We start from the raw sequence: 20,709 nt of genomic DNA, 5'->3' as shown, positions 1-20,709 counted from the left end.
CCAGGCATCCAGTGGTGTCCTCTCCCAAGGCAATTCTTCAATAGGCTCTTGGGTACTGTTGCTGCCATCTCGGCTAAGGAAAACCGGCAGTGGAGCTCTGCTTTAAAAGAGTTTTGTGCACTCCAGAGACACACTGGTGACAGAGGCCATTGGGGAGCCACAGCTTGCAGTGGGAAATAAGGGAATCGGACATACTCAGAAGTGTCAGATGCTAAAGATTTGTCCACTTCTAGCTTTCTGAGCGAAGGTGCAATTTTCCACCAATGGGACTGGAACGTTTTTTTTTTTTTTTTTAAGAAGGAAATACCTGGTGGAATCAACAGTCTTCAAGAATAACAGATGTGGAAACCTGTATATGAGAATCCCTGGCAGACACTGGCGGGATAAAATAAGGTTGGGATGTATACACATGATTTCCCACAAATGAATCATATGACTTACAGCATGAATGGGTCCCATTTATAAATATAGACTGCATATTGCTGTCATTAGTACTGGAAAGATTCACTTCCTGATGAATACAGCTGTATAAGTTTAAAACATATGCAGAGGTTATAAAAACAACTGGGTTACTGCACTAAACTTGAGGTTTTGTATTGCTTAGTTTACCCAAGTTTTGTTACATTTTCTGTGCATGCAACTTTGAGACAACATACAAAACTTTTTCACATTCAAATGCATGTGGGGAAAGAAGTAAGCAGAGTACTGTTTGCATGATATGAAAACGTATGGAACAGGAAATAATCAGTTTTAAGACCTCATGCATGTTTATTAGCTCCAAAGTCCGCAAGAATAAAATCCATAGTACTCTCCCAATGCGTGGGGGACCGCACGTGATATTCAGTCTAGAGGTCGACCGATATATCGGCCGGCCGATATTTGCCGTTTTTTAATTAATCGGCATCGGCCGATTGTGCTGATAAAAAGCCGATTTAGAACTACAGCGGGACTTTGAAATGACTTCTGTATAGAAGTCAGTGTAAGTTGCCATAGAAACGTCTTCCTCCTCTCTGGGCAGGCTGCCAAGAAAAGAACAGAAAGACACAATGTTTACACTTGAATGAATGAAGTCATCTCTGTGTGTAGAAGTTCTCAGTTTAACCATTTAAAGACTAAATCTTTTCTGACACTTGTTGCTTACAAGTAAAAATCCTGTATTTTCTGCCAGAAAATCACTTAGACCCCCCCAAAATTATATATATTTTTTTAGCAGAGATCCTAGGGAATAAAATAGCGGTTGTTGCAATATTTTATGTCACACGGCATTTGCACAGAGGTCTTTCAAATGCATTTTTTTGGGGAAAAAATACACTATTTAAAAAATAAAAACAGTAAAGTTAGCCTGTTTTTTTTTTTTTTTTTTTTGTCCAAAAGTTTTGACTACCTGTTTTTATTTAATACATAGGTTTTTTTTTTTTTATCTAAATCATACATACAAGTAAACTGATTGGAGGTTTGTTTTGTTTAATAAATGTTTAAATGTAAGAAATTTTCTGTATCACTTATGAAGGCTGCTTTCACACTGGAGCGGGGCAGGCGTTGATGGTAAAACGCAAGTTTTAGCGGCTCTTTACAATCATTTTAGCGATGCTATTTGGCTGCTAGTGGGGCACATATAACCCAGCTAGCGGCCAAGGAAGAGGTTAAATGCGCCCATGAAGCACTGCTGCCAAATCGCATTGCATGCGCTTCAGCAGTGGTGCCCATTCATATCAATAGGCAGGAGTGGTGGAGGAGCGGTATACACCACTCCAAACGTGCTGCTTGCAGGACTGTTTTTTAAGATCCTGCCAGCGCATCGCCTCAGTGTGAAAGCACTCTGTCTTTCACACAGACTGCAGGGGAGCCATTTTGCAGGCACTTTACAGGCGCTATTTTTAGCCCAAAAGCGCCTGAAAAACGCCCCAGTGGGAAAGGTGTGTTAGATCAAGGGGGATTCAAAAAATAAATAATAATATATGAAAAAAGGAAAGAAATAAAATAAAATCAGCCTAACATATCGGCCCAAAAAAAAAATCGGCATCATATATCGGCTATCGGCCGCCATGATTTCTAATTATCGGCATCGGGCAGAGAAAAACCCATATCGGTCGACCTCTAATTCAGTCACCCAAAATAAGTGAGTGGCTGTCAACAATCATAGTGTAACCATCACTTCTACATTGGCGTTTACCTGTGCATGCGTGTATGGTGCAATAACCCAAAGCTCCACTTCTGCACATTTGGGGAGAGGGTCACACTGGAGATCTGTGGCCTTAATTTAGAAACAGAACTGTAGGGGTTGCAAAGGATGCTGAGAGGAATCAGAGGACTCTGTTCAACAAAGAAAACATGCTCTACCGCAAATTACCTGGAAGACTGGGAACAGGTGCTCTGGCCCAAATGCCTTTGGAATGTAGCACTAGTCCTCCAATGGGATGAAACCGGCTACTAGGTAACATCCATTGCATCAATTCTTTATTGCCAACATAGCAGGATACATCAGTAATACGCTAATGCATTTTGGACAAAGCTTTAGTCATAGCCTAGCTAAGACGAGGAGTTTGGCTGAAACGCGTTAGCGCTTTACTGCTATATCCTGCCATGTAGCTAATAAACAATTGATGCAGTGGATACTACTTGAGTAGCCGGCTTCATATTGGAGTCAGAAGACTCCATAGTTCAGCAAATGTGAACAATATTGCTTATTTTTTTTATGTTAGATGGCCTGAAAAATACTCTTGTATTTAAAGCAGACTGCATGCTAATTGCTCCTTCTAGTGACTTTATTGTAAAGTCAATGAAAGAAAGTTTTTGTGTGCTAGTAATAAGAAATGTATTTTGAAAAGCTGTCTGCACCATCTGTTTGATCATTACAGGACTTTCACTGCTAAACCCGGGTCACTAATAATATTTGGTGTGCAGCTGGGCCTTCCCTAGGATTGTTAATGTGACATGGCATTGAAGCTGGCAATACACGGACCAAATTTAGGCAGATTCTAGCTTAAGAAAAGTACATCTAAATCCTCTGCAATTAAGACTGCAGAGTTACACTAACAAAGGCTTCACAAATCTGTTTCCTGTTTTTGTGGTTTGCTCTCTAAAGGTACCCTGTCACCTCATCATACTCTCCTAACTAAACACATGACAATCTGTATTAGATGTATTCACAGAATCATAAGAAGCACAGTGGTTTACATTTCTGCCTTGCAGCACTGGGGTTCCCCATTCAAATCCAGGTCAGGACACTGTTAGCATGAAGTTTAAATGTTCTACCTATGCTTGCATGTGTTTAAAATCCTTGCATTTTCAAAATCTACGACAGGCTGAATTATGCAGAAGCCCAACACTGTAATAAGCGGTTCTCATAATCCCTGAATGCATACGGCCCTTGAAAGCAAGTACGGCTTGGTACAGTGTCCAGCCGCCACTTATTACAGCCTGTCAGAAATTGACATGCTTCTAAGTCAGCAATGATGGATGCTGCACCTGTGCCACCTGGGTATCTAAAAAACACTTAGATTTGGGCCACATGGGTCATAGCATCCTTTAGCATGAGGTCTAATGCCGTGTACACATGACCGGTTTTCTCGTCAGAATAAACTCCAAAGGCTCTTCCAATGGAATTCAGCTGAAACTGTCTTGCGTATGCACGATCACACCAAAGTCTGACTGTCAGGAACGCGGTGACGTACAACACGTATGACGGGACTAGAAAAAGGAAGTTCAATAGCCAGTAGCCAATAGCTTCTGTCTCGTACTTGCTTCAGAGCATACGTTGTTTTTGGTCCATCGGAACAGCATACAGACAAGTGGTTTTCCTGATAGGAATTGGTTCCATCGGAAATATTTAGAACATGTTCTCTTTCTAGGTCCGTCAAAATAATAATAAAAAAAAAAAGTCAGATGCACACACATGATCAGAATATACAATGAAAAGCTTCCGTCTGACATTCCGCTCGTGTGTACATGGAAAAGTACATGTTACTTATGTAAAGCCCATTTAAACAGTCTAACCCTCGTCACAAGTTGACAATGTTACTACCCAAAGATGGCTACATTCCTCCCCAACAGATACTGTAGATTAGTGTAGTCACCCTAAGACAAGAAGTGTATTACTGGCTGGATCACCCAGGGAAAAGAAGGGCAAACATTAAAAAAAAAACAAAAAAAAAAAATCAAAAAAAAAACTTTGCCAATGCAGCCACCGCATCTAAGGCCTCATACACTCAAGGAGCCAACTAGCTCTTGTGTGCCAAGTGTAAAATCCAATGCTTTTGGGCACCCAGGGAGCTGTGTACAGTGGCCAATTCAATTGAATGGCTGTACCTGGCCATGGCTTCGGTAAATGTCAATGGCTTCTGCATCAGAGTTTACCTGTGTACGCAGGTATGGCTATTCTTCCTGGATGCATTGCTTTCACATCTGGGGAGAGGTGCTGTACGTACAAGTAAACACTGAAGCAGAATCCATGTGTTTACCTGAACACAGCTGTGTGTATAGACATTCATTTGAAGTCCTCACCACAAAGGGGCTAGTAAGTGTTAAGCCCCATACGCACCAGTTTTTCCTTCAGGTTTACCATAACCATATAGTGCAAGGGACTGCCTGATTGCATACACATTGAAACTCCTAAGGTTTGAGCACATATTATATGGTTTTGGTAAAGCTGAAGGAAAAAAATCTGCAGAAAAACTGATAGTGTGTATGGGGCTTTAGTGTGCAAGAAACATTGGTAAGCTGCAATATTTTATGTTTTGGTGGGGGGGGGCTGGATATGCCTTAAAATGGTTCTAAAGTCTGAAATGTTTTAGATCATAGTTGTACAAGTAGAAGTTTTTTTTACCTTAACTTCTTGGCGTTGCCGCATATTTGCTTGCATTAGTGCAAAAACAGCTGTGCCAAGAGCATGCTTCCGGCAGTTACTAGCGGCTAACATAAAAGCTCCCGAACGCTGCTTGCGATTGGGAGCTTTCTAATCGCACACAGCCAATCATGGCGGTCACATGATCCAAAACCCCAGCATCCTAAATCCCTTAAAGGACTGCGACATGCCAGCTCCAAGGGGTTAAAGTGGCTGTAAACCTCAGATATGAAATCTTAACCACTTGCCGACCGCCTCACGCCGATGTACGTCGGCAGAATGGCACGGGCAGGCATAAGCACGTACATGTACGTGCTTTGCCTCCCGCGGGTCGGGGGCCCGATCGGGCCCCCGCCCGGTGCCTGCGGCGGTCGGTTTTCGTTCGGGAGCGATCCCGGACGAGGGGACGGCCATTCATTCATGGCCACCCCCTCGCGATCGCTCCCGACGAATGGAAATCCCCGGTGACATCACTTCCTCTCCTGTAATGTAAACACAGGAGAGGAAGTGATGTATTCTCTCCTCCGTGTCGGTATTTTTCGTTCCGACACGGAGGAGAGCGGATCAGTGAGTTGCACCAACACATCCCACACACAGTAGAACATGCCAGGCACACTCACACCCCCCCTTTACCCCCCGATCACCCCCCCAATTACCCCTGCCCCCCAGTCACAGTGACACCAATGTCATTTTTTTTTTTTTTTTTTTTTTTTTTGCATTGGTGTCATTTGTGACTGTAATAACTGTTAGGGCAGTTAGGGTTAGCCCCCTTTAGTTCTAATGTACCCCCCTAACCCCCCCAATAAAGGTTTAACCCCGTGATCACCCCCCGTCGCCAGTGTCACTAAGGCTGGGTTCACATTGCAGCGGTTTATGAGAACGAATGTGATTCGCACCGCACTGCAGTGCAAATCACATCCGATCTCTGTGCGATTCGAGTTCAGCCATTCGCCGCACCCGCCGCACCCGCCGCAAATTCGCACGGGACCCTTTTTTTGGCCCGCAGCAGAATCGGATCGCATGGGTGTTCACACCATGCGATCCGAGTTTGCAGATCGCACTGCGATATGCGAACTGATCTGGGGGTGTCAGTAACATTTCACTGACACTCCCAGCAGTTCGCATAGGGCAGTGTGAACTGCCGCCGGGAGGCATGCGATGCGGGAACCCGCCGCGGATTCGCGGCGTTTCCGCATCGCTCCAGTGTGAACCCAGCCTAATAAGCGATCATTTTTCTGATCGCCGTATTAGTGTCACAGGTGACGCTAGTTAGGCAGGTAGGTATTTAGGTTCGCCGCAGCTTTTTATAGCGCTAGGGACCCCCATATACTACCGCATAAAGCCCCCTGATTGCCCCCTAGTTAACCCTTTCACCAGTGATCACCATATAACTGTTACAGGTGACGCTGGTTGGTTAGTTATTTTTTTATAGTTTCAGGGCACCCGCCATTTATTACCTAATAAAGGTTTAACCCCCTGATCACCCGGCAGGTGTCATTTGTGACTAATAACTGTTAGGGCAGTTAGGGTTAGCCCCCTTTAGTTCTAAGGTACCCCCCTAACCCCCCCAATAAAGGTTTAACCCCGTGATCACCCCCCGTCGCCAGTGTCACTAAGGCTGGGTTCACATTGCAGCGGTTTATGAGAACGGATGTGATTCGCACCGCACTGCAGTGCAAATCACATCCGATCTCTGTGCGATTCGAGTTCAGCTATACAGATAGTATGGCTGAATTCGTGTCGCACCCGCCGCACCCGCCGCAAACTCGCACGGGACCCTTTTTTTGGTCCGCAGCAGAATCGGATCGCATGGGTGTTCACACCATGCGATCCAAGTTTGCAGATCGCACTGCGATATGCGAACTGATCTGGGGGTGTCATTAACATTTCACTGACACTCCCAGCAGTTCGCATAGGGCAGTGTGAACTGCCGCCGGGAGGCATGCGATGCGGGAACCCGCCGCGCATTCGTGGCGTTCCCGCATCGCTCCAGTGTGAACCCAGCCTAATAAGCGATCATTTTTCTGATCGCTGTATTAGTGTCACAGGTGACGCTAGTTAGGCAGGTAGGTATTTAGGTTCGCCGCAGCTTTTTATAGCGCCAGGGACCCCCATATACTACCGCATAAAGCCCCCTGATTGCCCCCTAGTTAACCCTTTCACCAGTGATCACCATATAACTGTTACAGGTGACGCTGGTTGGTTAGTTATTTTTTTATAGTTTCAGGGCACCCGCCATTTATTACCTAGTCTCACTAGTGTACCCCTAAATTTAGGGGTGTCTACTTTCTAAAATGGGGTCATTTGGGGGGGGGGTTTGTGCCATCTTGGCATTTTATGGCCTTCAAAACTGTAACGCCCTTAGAAAGCCTGAAGGCGGTGCTTGGTTTTTGGGGCCCCGTACGCGGCTAGGCTCCCAAAAAGTCCCACATATGTGGTATCCCCGTACTCAGGAGAAGCAGCAGAATTTATTTTGGGGTGTCATTTCACATATGCCCATGGCATGCGTGAGCAATATATCATTTAGTGACAACTTTGTGAAAAAAAAAAAAGTTTGTAATTTTCCCGCAACTTGTGGCAAAATATAAAATATTCCATGGACTCAACATGCCTCTCAGCAAATAGCTTGGGGTGTCTACTTTCTAAAATGGGGTCATTTGTGGGGGTTTTGTGCCATCTTGGCATTTTATGGCCTTCAAAACTGTAATAGGTAGTGAGAAGTGAACTCAAAAAATTACGCCCTTAGAAAGCCTGAAGGCGGTGCTTGGTTTTCGGGGCCCCGTACGCGGCTAGGCTCCCAAAAAGTCCCACATATGTGGTATCCCCGTACTCAGGAGAAGCAGCAGAATTTATTTTGGGGTGTCATTTCACATATGCCCATGGCATGCATGAGCAATATATCATTTAGTGACAACTTTGTGAAAAAAAAAAAAAAAAAAAAAAAGTTTGTAATTTTCCCGCAACTTGTGGCAAAATATAAAATATTCCATGGACTCAACATGCCTCTCAGCAAATAGCTTGGGGTGTCTACTTTCTAAAATGGGGTCATTTGTGGGGGTTTTGTGCCATCTTGGCATTTTATGGCCTTCAAAACTGTAATAGGTAGTGAGGCGTGAAATCAAAAATTTACGCCCTTAGAAAGCCTGAAGGCGGTGCTTGGTTTTCGGGGCCCTGTACGCGGCTAGGCTCCCAAAAAGTCCCACATATGTGGTATCCCCGTACTCAGGAGAAGCAGCAGAATTTATTTTGGGGTGTCATTTCACATACGCCCATAGCATGTGTGAGCAATATATCATTTAGTGACAACTTTGTGTAAAAAAAAAAAAAAAATTTTTTTTTTGTCATTATTCAATCGCTTGAGGCAAAAAAATAAAATATTCAATGGGCTCAACATGCCTCTTATCAATTTCCTTAGGGGGTCTACTTTCCAAAATGGGGTCATTTGGGGGGGTTTTGTACTGCCCTGTCATTTTAGCACCTCAAGAAATGAGATAGACAGTCGTAAACTAAAAGCTGCGTAAATTCCAGAAAACGTACCTTAGTTTGTAGATGTGACAACTTTTGCGCAAACCAATAAATATACAATTATTGACTTTTTTTTTACCAAAGACATGTGGCTGAATACATTTTGGCCTAAATGTATGACTAAAATTGAGTTTATTGGATTTTTCTAATAACAAAAAGTAGAAAATATCATTTTTTTTCAAAATTTGCGGTCTTTTTACGTTTATATCGCAAAAAATAAAAATCGCAGAGGCAATCAAATACCATCAAAAGAAAGCTCTATTTGTGGGAAGAAAAGGACGCAAATTTTGTTTGGGTACAACATTGCATGACCGCGCAATTACCAGTTAAAGCAGCGCAGTGCCAAAGTGTAAAAAGACCTCTGGTCATTTACCAGCAAAATGGTCCGGTCTGAAAGTGGTTAAAGCACATATTTCTATAATGTCATATCTCTAGCTATGCTGGGAACCCAGCCTGCTCTCCTCCAATGACACACCCCCTGCACAGCCGTTCACTGGGAAGCTCGGTGTACTTCGATTTCTCCTCCCCTCAGCTCTTATGTAGCTTGCAGCTGAGAACAGAAGGAACATGATTCATTATATAAAAAGGGGAGGGGGAAGGTGTGGCATGTGTATATATACACACACACACACAGTCATGGACGAAATTGTTCTGTGAGAAATACTTGATTTTCTGGAAAAATTTCTGGGATGCCAACAATTTTGCCCATGACTAATATATATATATATATATTTTGCCTTCCACTTATATTTTAAACTGCTTGAGTTGTCTTACAAGGTGATCGTTTACAATCACTCTGACCACTTCAGCCCCAGAAGGATTTACCCACTTCCTGACCAGGCCATTTTTTTGCGATACAGCACTGCGTTGTCTTAACTGACAATTGAGCAGTTGTGCGACATTGTACCCAAACAAAATTGACGTCCCTTTTTTCCCCACAAATAGAGCTTTCTTTTGGTAGTATTTGATCACCTCTACGTTTTTTGCGCTAGAAACAAAAAAATAACAATTTTGAAAAAACACAATATTCTTTACTTTTTGCTATAATAAATATCCCAAGAAAAAAAAAAAAGAAAAAAAGTCTTCATCAGTTTAGGCCAATATGTACTCCGCTACTGGTAAAAAAAAAAAAAAAAAAAAAAAAGAAAAAGAAATAAGCGTATATTGATTGGTTTGCGAAAAAGTTATGGAATTTACAAAATAGGGGATATATTTGTCGATTTTATTATTATTTTTATTTTTTTACTAGTAATGGTGGTGATCAGCGATTTTTAGCAGGACTGCGAAATTGCAGCGGACAGATTGGACACTTTTTTGGAACCACTGACATTAATGCAGCAATCGGAGCTAAAACCTACTGATTACTATATAAATTCCACTGGCAGGGTAGGGGTTAAAACTGGGGGCGATCAAGGGGGTTAACTGTGTCCTAGGGAGGTGTTTCTAACTGTGGGGAGTGTGTACTGACAGGGAGTAGAAAGAAATCGCTGTTCCTGATCACTTGGAACAGAAGATCTCTCTCTACTTCCCTGACAGAACGGGGATCTGTCTGTTTAGATTGACAGATCCTCATTCTGGCTCTCTGTTGAGCGTTCTTATGTCGCTGGCGGACATCACGGGCGTGGCCACAGCCTCCGGCAGTGCACGCGCCTGCTATAGCTCTTAAAGCGGCCACCCTACAGCTACGGCGATTCGAGCAGCAGTGCCAACCTGCACCCTATAACAACGGCAGCAGTTAACCCCCACCTAAAAAGAAAAAAAAAGGTCCTGTTCCCTTAACTACTTTGCGCCCAAGTCAATACTTCGTTCCTACATGTAAAAATCTTTTTTTTCCTAGAAAATTACTCAGAACCCCCAAACATTATATATATATTTTTAGCAGACCGTAGGGAATAAAATTGCGGCCTTTTAATGTCACAAGGTCTTTGTGCAGCGATTTTTCAAACTTTTTTTTTTTTTTTTTACTTATTTTCATGAATAAAGAAAATAGTAAAGTTAGCCCAATTTTTTGGTATAATGTGAAAGATGAAGTTATGCTGAGTAAATAGATACCTAGCATTTCACGCTTTAAAATTACGCATGTTCATGGAATGGTGCCAAACTTTGGCACTTAGAAATCTCTGTAAGCAGGGCTTTAAAAATGTTTAAAGCTATCTTGTAGCTGCAGGCATCATTCAGATATCCCCACTGAAAGTCCAGAACATCATATGGCGTACCTTGGGTGCGAGGTGGTTAAAGCATGTTATACAGCACAGTACTTATGCTGTGTAATTTGGCCCCCTGTATCACCTGAAATACCTGGCTGATCCTGCCTGGCTACACCCTCCCCCTGTAAACTGACCACGATAACCAGGGCTGCTGGGCCCCGACACAGTGATCTGAGTATGTGCCTCCGTCATCTGCAGCCCTGCTCTGTTGTGTCTGTGTCTCATCTGTCTTCCTCCCCCCTCCCTGCCTGTCTGCTTGTACCAGTGCCCGCCCAGCTCCTGCCGATCTCATGACTTGTATTAAATCCTGTAATCCCCTCTGTACCATAATAATAATAAAATGTCACTGTAATGGAAAAAAATCTTCCGATCTGAACCTATATGAGCGTGGCTCCTGGTGCTCAGCTGACTGTCACGTGCTCTCTCTCTCTCTCTCTCTCTCTCTGCCTCCCCGGCTGAAGTCAGTGGGAGGGCTCGGCCCGGCCCACTGGATCTGTGAGTCGGAGAGAGAAGATAGCTGACAAGTAACCTGAGCTGATCTTAAATAGGTACAGATCAGCAGATTTTTACATAACACAGACACAGGGACACTTATTATGGTACTGAATGGATTACAGGATTTAGTAGAAGTGGGTTGACAACCACTTTAAAGTCATTGAAAGGTCAACATTTTGTTTTAGTTAAAATAAAAGTATAGAAAAATTGTATTAAATACTTACTGTCATTTTCTTTTCCTGGTGCAGATTCATGGCAGAATACCTGTGGTAGTATTCTGCATTGTTGGTACCAGGAAAAGATATATCTAGAAGTTATATTTACCTGCTCTGTGGACTGGTATTGTACAGAACAGTCTTGTGTCTTTTATGGAGTCTCCCAATGTCGTTATCCTCCCCTCCAAGTGCACCCACTGCAAACCATGTCCTATGGGGTGCATAGATGTGAGTGTACTCCCGAAGCAGGCTGTGTGGGTCCATAGAAACACACAGCTTGGCCCCGATCTTCAGAGGAAGGAGGAGCCAATTGCTCCCTCTGCAATGTGTGTGTCCTGTGAGAACAGAAAAGAGAGAGCAGCACTGCTGCAAACAGGAAAGCTCAGGATCAATGGAGGAGTCTGGTAAGTGTTTGGAATGGCAGGGTGGAGCAGTTAGTGGGGCGTTATTTTTTTTTAACCTTAAAATGGAGCTCCACCCAAAAAGGGGGAAGCTCCGCTTGTTGGTCTCCTCTGCTGCCACCTTTCAGGGGGGGGGGGGGAGGGGAAGCGGATACCTGGTTTTAACAGGTACCCATTTCCACTTCTGGCTGATCTTGCCACGGCAAAGTTACCCCGAAGTCTGGGCCCCCTCCTCCTTCCACTGTCGCTGGGCTATTCACAAAGTGTGGCACACAATGGAGGACCAGCTGTGAAGCCGCAGTATCCCTTACAAGAAAAGGCGATGGCAGCGCTGGATTCGTGGACAAGCAAGTGTCCTAATATTAACCACTTGCCGACCACCACATGCCGATATACGTTAGTACAATGGCAGCGGTGGGCAAATGGGCGTACCTGTACATCCTCTTTAATTGGTAGGGCTAGTGGGCGCCTGCTGCCTACAGTGTGACCGTTCCCGCGGACTCGATGTGCACTGGTGTCCCAGCCATCATGTCATGGAGCCGCAGAACTACTAAACGAGGCATTTCCCAGTTCTGCCTAGCGACAAGACAGGGATCTACTGCTCCCAATGATCGGGAGCAGCTGCCATGTGAGTTAAAGCCCACCCCCCCCCCCCCCCAGTTAGAATCACACCCTAGGACACACTTAACCCCTTGATCACCCCCTAGCATTTAACCCCTGCCCTGCCAGTGTCCTTTACACAGTAATCAGTACATTTTTATAGCACTGACTGCTGTATAAATGCCAATGGTCCCAAAATAATGTCAAAAGTGTCCGATGTGTCCGCCATAATGTCACAGTCACTATAAAAATTGCAGATACTAATTAAAAAAAAAAAAAATGATAATAAAAATGCCATAAAACTATATCCTATTTTGTAGACGCTATAACTTGTGCACAAACCAACCAGTATACACTTATTGCAATTTCTATTTACCAAAAATATGTATAAGAATACAGCCTAAACTGAGGAAAATTTTTTTTTATATATATATATATATATATATATATATATATATATATATATATTTTTTTTTTTTTGGGGGGGGGGATATTATAGCAAAAAAATTAAAAATATTGCTTTTTTTTTTTCAAAACGGTTGCATTTTTTGTTTATAGCGCAAAAAATAAAATCCTGCAGAAGTGATCAAATACCACCAAAAGAAAGCTATATTTGTGTGAAAGAAAGGACGTAAATTTTGTTTTGGTGTAACGTCGCACGACCGCGCAATTGTCAGTTAAATTGACACAGTGCCGAATCGCAAAAAAGCGATCAGGTCAGGAAGGGGGTAAATCCTTGCGGGAATGAAGTGCTTAAAAGTCAGCAGCTACAGTATTTATTTATTTTTTTTAATTCCTTTATTTACTTTTCAAGATGAGGCAGTTTTACAGTCAGAGATGACAATGATTAAAATAAAAACAGAGACGGGAAATGAATACAGTTTGGTGTAATAACAGCAATATCAAATATCAGCAGCTACAGTATTTGTAGCTGCTGACTTCTAGTTTTTTTCTGAAGGAGCCTGGAGCTCCTCACCCAAGTTAAAACATAAGTTATTTGACATGAAACATCCTTTGCCTGTTAACAATTAGTCAACAGATTGGCACAACAAATCTGTCAGGGGAAGTTTATTTTCTGGAAAGAAATGTTTGCAGACAAATAAAAGTGGAGCCTTAGGATAGATATGAGAACATACAGGCCTCTCCTGAGTGAAAGGTCCATGACCAAGCCTGGTGGTAATATTTCTACAATTATTATCAGCAGCTACAAGCCCTGTATACCTGTGCTCGGTCCATGGATGTGAAGGAGGACAAAAGAAAGCCCTCTGTGTTTGTAGATCTACTCTAGGGTCCTCCTGTCATCTATATACATACACAGCCCAACACACACAACCCACCTAGCCCGGCTCTACAATGATCACAGACAATGGATTATAGTCACCAGTACGACAAACAAGACGACAGACCTCAGCGATCCCGATAATAAACAATTGTGAGGGATGCAGTGACGCAGAAGCAGCCAGAGCCTATTCCCTGCAGAGGAAGCCGACAGGATGAAGCCAGTGGCGGCCATCTTACTACAGGGAGCTCAGCCCTCAGCCTCCTAATGTTACACAACCCCCCTCCGCTGACGGACAGGCCGTATGACTTGTGGCCGATAACCATTAATATATTCGTATTGAACACAGTGCTAAATTATGGTTTGTTTGGTAAAATAAAGATGAAAAAAAACTGATGGCTGGCATCCATGTTGGTAACGGACAGAAGCAGGAAGTGTTCGGCGCTCTCAGAATAGGCTGTTAAAGGGACCTCACAGTGGAAGCTAAACCTGAATAAAATCATGTGATGGTGGCATGTCTGGAATTTATTACTGAGCTCACCAAAGGGAAACTATTAGGCCCCTTTCACACTGGTGTGCTTCCACTGTACTTTTCCTGGGCAGCAAAAGAGCATTAACAATTCTTGCTGTTAAAGTGATTGTAAACCCTTCAAAGAAAAAAAAAAAAAGAAAAACCTGCAAGACAAAGGCATAATGAGCTAGTATGCATAGCATTCTAGCTCATTATGTATTACTTACCTTACATCACAGTCGTCCTCGACTCTCCCCCTCCATCCGCTGACACCTCTCCTGGAGCTTACTTTCTGGTATCGCTGCTCCGGTGCTGTGATTGGCCAGAGCCGCGATACCTGGAAGTATGACGTCACACCCTCGCATGTGCGCGGGGGGGGGGGGGGGCGTGGCGGTTAAGGATGAGCTCACGCATGAAGGGGTTAAGTACATTACCACCAAAAGAAAGCTCTATTTATGTGGAAAAAAATGATAAAAATTTCATATGGGTACAATGTTGCATGACCGCGCAATTGTCATTCAAAGGGTGACAGCGCTGAAAGCTGAAAATTGGCCTGGGCAGGAAGGGAGTAAAAGTGCCCAGTAGGCAAGTGGTTAAAAGTAGTAGTGTCAGTAGAGCGGTGAATGGTGTCAGCAGGGAAGTGGATGGTGTCAGTAGGGTTGAGGTTGGAGTCAGTAGGACAGTGATGGTGTCAGTTAGTAGGGAAGTGGAGGATTCAGTAGTTTTTTTATTATTTTTTACAATTTTTTTATCACCCATGTTGGAATGCTTAGGTGAAATATATTAGGGGTCTAAACAGACCCCTGATGTCTGAATTTTAAGACTTAAAAAGGGACTAAGGACAGATATTCCCCATTACCTTTCTCTGCAGCCTCAGCTGCATGGACAGTGAACACATGGAAATTGCTCTGTGGTGAGCAGCTTCCTGTTCATTCACAAACTGGTAAACACAGTTTACTATGCTTCAGTTATGAATGCATGCAGGAGTGATTGGTACTGATCACTCATTGTGTTTATTTGGGAAAGGAAAGGGCGAGTAAATGAAATATCCCCTGCAAGTGAAGAGATGAGGGAAGCCAGCAGCACTGTGGGGTGGGGTGGGGTGAGGGGTTGGACACGTCATGCCAGGGAGGCCGAATGGGCCCCTAAAGCATAGGGAGCCACAGTCCGGCCTAAGAAATGTGTCTGGGTGAATCCTGTACAGGTGGCAACCCAAGCACCATGCTTTGAAAAGTCCTACATGCTGCATCTTTGGTACAGTTTTTCCAAAGTACACCAAACAGACAACTTTCTTTGTAAGTCAATGAGAACTCCTCAAAAGTGTATCAGCTTGAAAAGGCCCTAAACTGCACAAAAGCGCATAAAAAATGCATCAGGGTTAAATGTCCCTATGGCTAGGGTAATGTTACATGGGCAGCTTTTAATCTTGTGACCACCTTACCACCCAAAAAAATATGATGTGCATATGTGTGTGTGTGTGTGTGTGTGTGGTTACTCTTGATTTAGTCAGTTGACTTGAAAAAAGGTGGAAATCATCAGCGAATAATTTTCTGTAATCAAAGGTCACGCTACAAATTAGGAAATACAAGCTACAGTTTATGATTGATCATATGATCATCTAACTACAAATCACCAGTGAATGTTATCAAATAGCATACAAAGAAATGTGGGCCAAGGCATGTTGTGTGACTATTTGCATGTGATTTTAGTAGCACATCAACAATTGGTCACGCAGCCCTATCCTTAAATTATAGTTAAAACCAAAACCTTTTTGGATTTGTATAGAGTGGAGTGGGACTCGTCAGGTTTTAACTGCTGTCTGTATCTCCGTTAGGGAGATTGATCTATTTTATTTGTCCTGTTTATCGTATCATCAAGAGTTAAAATTAAAAAAAATCTAAAATTTTGGGTTGCCGAGGGCCAGGAATAGAGGATGAATCTTCCAATGGGGATCAGTGGGGTATCATCCATGGGTGCAATGTGTTCACTGCTCATAGGCCCCAAGGAGGAGGGGGGCACTGTGCTTTGACACACTCTGTACCAATGGATGCCTTAAGCCCCATACACAGATTTTCTGCTGATTTTTTCCTTCAGATTTACCAAAATCATATAATAGGAGGTCAAACCTTAGGAGTTACAATTTGTATGCAATCAGGCAGTCCCTTGCACTACATGGTTTTGGTAAATCTGAAGACAAAAATCAGCAGAAAATCTGATAGTGTGTATGGGGCTTTAGGGAATAAGCGGGGAGGAGGAGGGGGGAGCCAGGCATCAGAGGTGAGCAGGGGGCACAGGGGGCATTCTTTGAAGTGGCAGGATATCTCCGGTGGCTCAGCTCTCTTTCGCATGTTGAGTCTCAGTAGGGCTTGGAGAAGATAGGCAGGAGGAGCACAGCCACTGTCAGAGATGGACACTTGCCTGAAACCCTCTGCCACCTAAACACCATTATCCCAGTGGACACCTCGCACCCCTGGCTTAGGAGCACCTCTTTAACCCCCATGCTCACCCCCCCTATCTGGGACTGCACGAGTCCCACCACCCACTGCTGTCTGATGACTTGACGCTGCCCCCCTCCTCTAATGCTGCCCCCTCCTGTGACACTGTCCCCCTTCTTTTCCTCTGCCCACCTCCTGTGACACTGCCACCCACCTATCCCTCGCCTCCAGGGCAGGACTTGGGTTGGTGGGGGCCCCTGGGCTTGAGTCACTTTTAGGCCCTACCTTCTATACATTACCGTATTTATCGGAGTATAACACACGCCGGCGTATAACACGCACCCCAAGTTTAGGAGGGAATTTTAAGGAAAAAAACTTTAAGGAGGGAAGTTTAAGGAAAAAACAATTACATTTAAATGCCCATCAATGCAGCCTCATCAGTGTCCATCTGCAGCCTTGCCCATCCATCTGCAGCCTTGTCCAGTGTCATTGCAGCCTTGTCAGTGTAGCCTTGTCATTTGCAGCCTTGTAATTGCAGTCTTGAAGTTTACAAATCTCGGGTCCTCTCGCCGTCCCGAGCGGAGCCGAGAGTAGCCGAGTGTACTTGGCTTGGCTCACAGTCACGCCCGGTCCCTGTGTTATGTCCATCATAGGGCGGGGCTGGGCGTGACTGTGAGCAGAGCGGAGCAGAGCAGAGTACACTCTGCTATGTATCTCGGCAGGGCCCCCTATTGGGCGGGGCCCATGGGCTTGAGCCCAGTCAAGCCCAATGGTAAGTCCAGCCCTGCTCGCCTCCCCTGGTTGGTCTGGAGACCAATGAGCTACACTGAGGCTACTGGGTTGGCTGGCAGGAGCAGCCCTGCCCCCCATGTGTCTTGTGTTTTCACCCCGTCAGTGCAGAGGCTGCTTAGGGTGCTGGTGGTGATCTCTGAACAAGGAGTCTAGGGATGGGGGTTGGCAAAAAGCATCAGCAATGATCCTCTGCATCCCAAAAGCTTCAGCTCCAAAACTCTTCTGCTGAAAGTGATTGCAACCAAGAAAACTTTCCTAAAGTAATATTAAACCCTGAGCTCTCTAAGCACTTTTAGCAGCCCATTTTAGTCACTTACTGAGTATTCAGTTTATTGATCATTTAATCCTTACCTATGGTCCTGTTTAATTGATGCCACGCCTCCTGTCCCAAGTTTCTTGTTTCTGGGTGGCTGCTTATTCTTGCAGCATCCTATGGAGCCACTAATGTGTGCTGGGACTAGAGTTGTGCCTTCCTACACTGTGTGCATCAATAGAAACACATAGACCCACATGTGCTGCTTCCACACAGCAATTATGAGAAAATATTGGTAGGGGGAGGTATGGAATGTAAAGATTGTAGTGTTCTCTCCTTCAGGAAATGTTACTCTGGATGCTACATTCTTCTCCCTGACACTCACCTTGAATGAGAATTTGACTTGAAGGGCTGAAAAGACAGATCAGTACTCCATCTTAAGACTAGGGTTGCCACCTTTTCTTCAAGCCAAACCCAAACACTTTAGCGGCACATGGGCACATTTTTTCATAGTATACACTATAGCAGGGATATGCAATTAGCGGACCTCCAGCTGTTGCAAAACTACAAGTCCCATCATGCCTCTGCCTCTAGGTGTCATGCTTGTGGCTGTCAGATTCTTGCTATGCCTAATGGGGATTGTAGTTTTGCAACAGCTGGAGGTGCGCTAATTGGATATCCCTGCACTATAGGATTACAAAAGACCTGGGACACCTTTGGGTGCCCCCCAAGGAAAGTGGTAATGCAGTGCGCTGCGGCAAACGGTGGGTGTGGCCAAACTGCTCTTACTAACATCATGCCCCACCCCCCCCCAGTGATGCCAAACCTACCCTCAGAGAGCAGATCCTGAATGGCAACAGATTTTTGTGTTACTATCTAAGCTACTTGGGGAGCCACAGCCCAGTCTAAATAATGTGTCCGGGTTTCAGGCAGGCTGAAACCCGGACACATGATTCCAAACCCGAACTGTCCGGGTGAATCCTGGACAGGTGGCAACCCTACTTAAGACTCTGCCTCCTTTTATGTAGCAAAATGCTCACCTATGTTGCCCTCATCCCTATTTTGATAAGTTGGAAGCTCCCTGAGATGAGCTTCATGGTGCCCTTTAAACTTGGTAATTCTGCCAGAAACGAATGCCCTTTCTGTTCCAAAATAAATATTACATGGGATCACATCGCCTAATCTATCTGGCAGCATCTACCTTCAAAACTGGAACATCCCATAAGTGACACCTAATGCCACGTACACACGATCTGAATTTTGGTTAGAAAAAGCTCTGATGGTTTTCCCGACGGAATTCCGACTGGATTTCGCTCAAGCTGTCTTGCATACACACGGACACACCAAATTCCGACCGCCAAGAACGTGGTGACGTACAACATGTATGACGGGACTAGAAAAAGGAAGTCCAATACCCAGTAGCCAATAGCTTCCATCTCGTAGTTGAATCTGAGCATGCTTGAGTTTTTGCACGTCTGAATTGCATACACACGATCGGAATTTCTGATGAGAACGTTTCTGAAAGTTTTTCTGTGGGGAAAATTGAGAACATGCTCTCAAATTTTTGCTGGCGGGAATTCAGTCAGCTAAATTCTGATGGAGCATACACACGGTCGCATTTTCTGATGAAAAGCTCTCATCGGTCTTTTTCTGACCGAAATTATGATCATGTGTACGTGGCATAAGCGGTGAGTTGTGGTGACAGTGTCACCCCTGCATGTTCCACAGTTGAGATCAATATATTTTTTATATTTTATTGTTTCACAAGGTAAAAGTACATATAAATTACATATATAGGATTCAAGGCAAAAATACACAATATAGATGTAGTGTACCTACTTTTAGTAGGAGAATATCCAGTGTTCCAGAACCGAAATAACACATACCATGGACATGGATACTGACAACTAGGCATAATGTTCTTAAAGCGGGAGTCCACCGGGACTCCGCGTTTTTTTTTTTTTTTTTAAAAGCCAGCAGCTACAAATACTGCAGCTGCTGACTTTTAAAATAGTGACACTTACCTGTCCAGCGCGCCCGCGATGTCAGCACCCGAAGCCGAGCTCTAGATCGTCTGTAATGTGCTGCCGCCGCCATCTTGGGTATGGGAATCAGGAAATGGAGCCTTTCGGCTTCATTTCCTGGTTCCCTACTGCGCATGCGCGAATCGCGCTGCGCAATAAGGACGGTCCCTGCTGCCTTTGGGATCTGTGTGTTTCCCAGCAGGCAGCGGGGCACTTGCGGAAAGGGGCGGGCACTTGCGGAAAGGGGCGTAATCTATGCCCCTTTCCGCAGAGAGCTATCCCGGAAGTGGGTGCAGAATACCTGTACTGTACAGGTATCTGCACCCCCCTCCCCCCTGAAAGGTGCCAATTGTGGCGCCGGAGGGGGGGAGGGTTCCGATGAGCGGAGGTCCACTTTAGGGTGGACCTCCGCTTTAACCAAGACGGCCCTTGGATGCATCACTGAAAGCTCCTCCTGGGGAAGCCACTCATGCTTTCTAAAAACCTGAATACTGACCATAATGTCCTTACCCAAGATGACCACTTCCTTTTACCTAAGGCCCCTTTCACACTGGGGTGGGAGGTGCGTCGGCAGTAAAGCGCCGCTATTTTTAGCGGCCCTTACCTACGGATTTGTGGCGATATTTGGAAGCTAGCAGGGCAATTTTACCCCCTGCTAGCGCCCGAGAAAGGGATAAAAACCACAGCAAAGCACCTCTGCAGAGGCACTTTGCCAGTGGTATAGCCGTGCTGCCCCATTGATTTCAATGGGCAGGAGCAGTGAAGGACCGCTGTTAGCAGGCGCTATTTTTAGCGCAATAGCGGCTGCAAAACGACCCAGTGTGAATGGGGTCTAATGTTACAGCACTTAACGCAAAATCATGATCAGGAAATCAGTAGCCCCTGTGCTATTGCTATCAACTTGAATCCAATGTTATTTATGTAATTTCCAGTCGGTCATCAGTGTCCAACAGAATATTGTCATTGGATGGAGACTGGTAGGTTTTCAAGCAGTGCTGAATTTATAGAGGAAGTAAACCCTGATGGGTTTACTTCCTCTTTTTTTCCCTGCAAAGGTAAAGCATAATGGACTACTATGCATCGCATAGTAGCTCATTATGTGTCACTTACCTGACACAGGAGCCAGCGA

The 20,709-nt window shown here is 44.5% G+C and overlaps 1 protein-coding gene across 2 annotated transcripts in view; it reads right to left on the bottom strand.

Annotated features, from left to right (window-relative positions):
• TMEM50A (transmembrane protein 50A) overlaps positions 1-13,844 on the bottom strand; it is a 43,246-nt gene extending 29,402 nt beyond the window's left edge. Inside the window, exon 1 of one of the 2 annotated variants that reach the window (XM_077481888.1) lies at positions 13,693-13,844. The gene's annotated coding sequence lies outside the window, so the exon portion shown is untranslated. Of the gene's footprint in view, positions 1-13,623 lie in introns of both variants that reach the window. The other variant, XM_077481889.1, reaches the window with a different exon arrangement.
• Positions 13,845-20,709: the final 6,865 nt, after the last annotated feature.

This window comes from Lithobates pipiens, unplaced genomic scaffold (assembly GCF_037356315.1).
Source record: "Lithobates pipiens isolate NorthernLeopardFrog02 unplaced genomic scaffold, aLitPip1_a1.2 Scaffold_16, whole genome shotgun sequence".
Classification (NCBI taxonomy): domain Eukaryota; kingdom Metazoa; phylum Chordata; class Amphibia; order Anura; family Ranidae; genus Lithobates; species Lithobates pipiens.
This window is presented reverse-complemented; position numbering and strand designations above follow the sequence as displayed.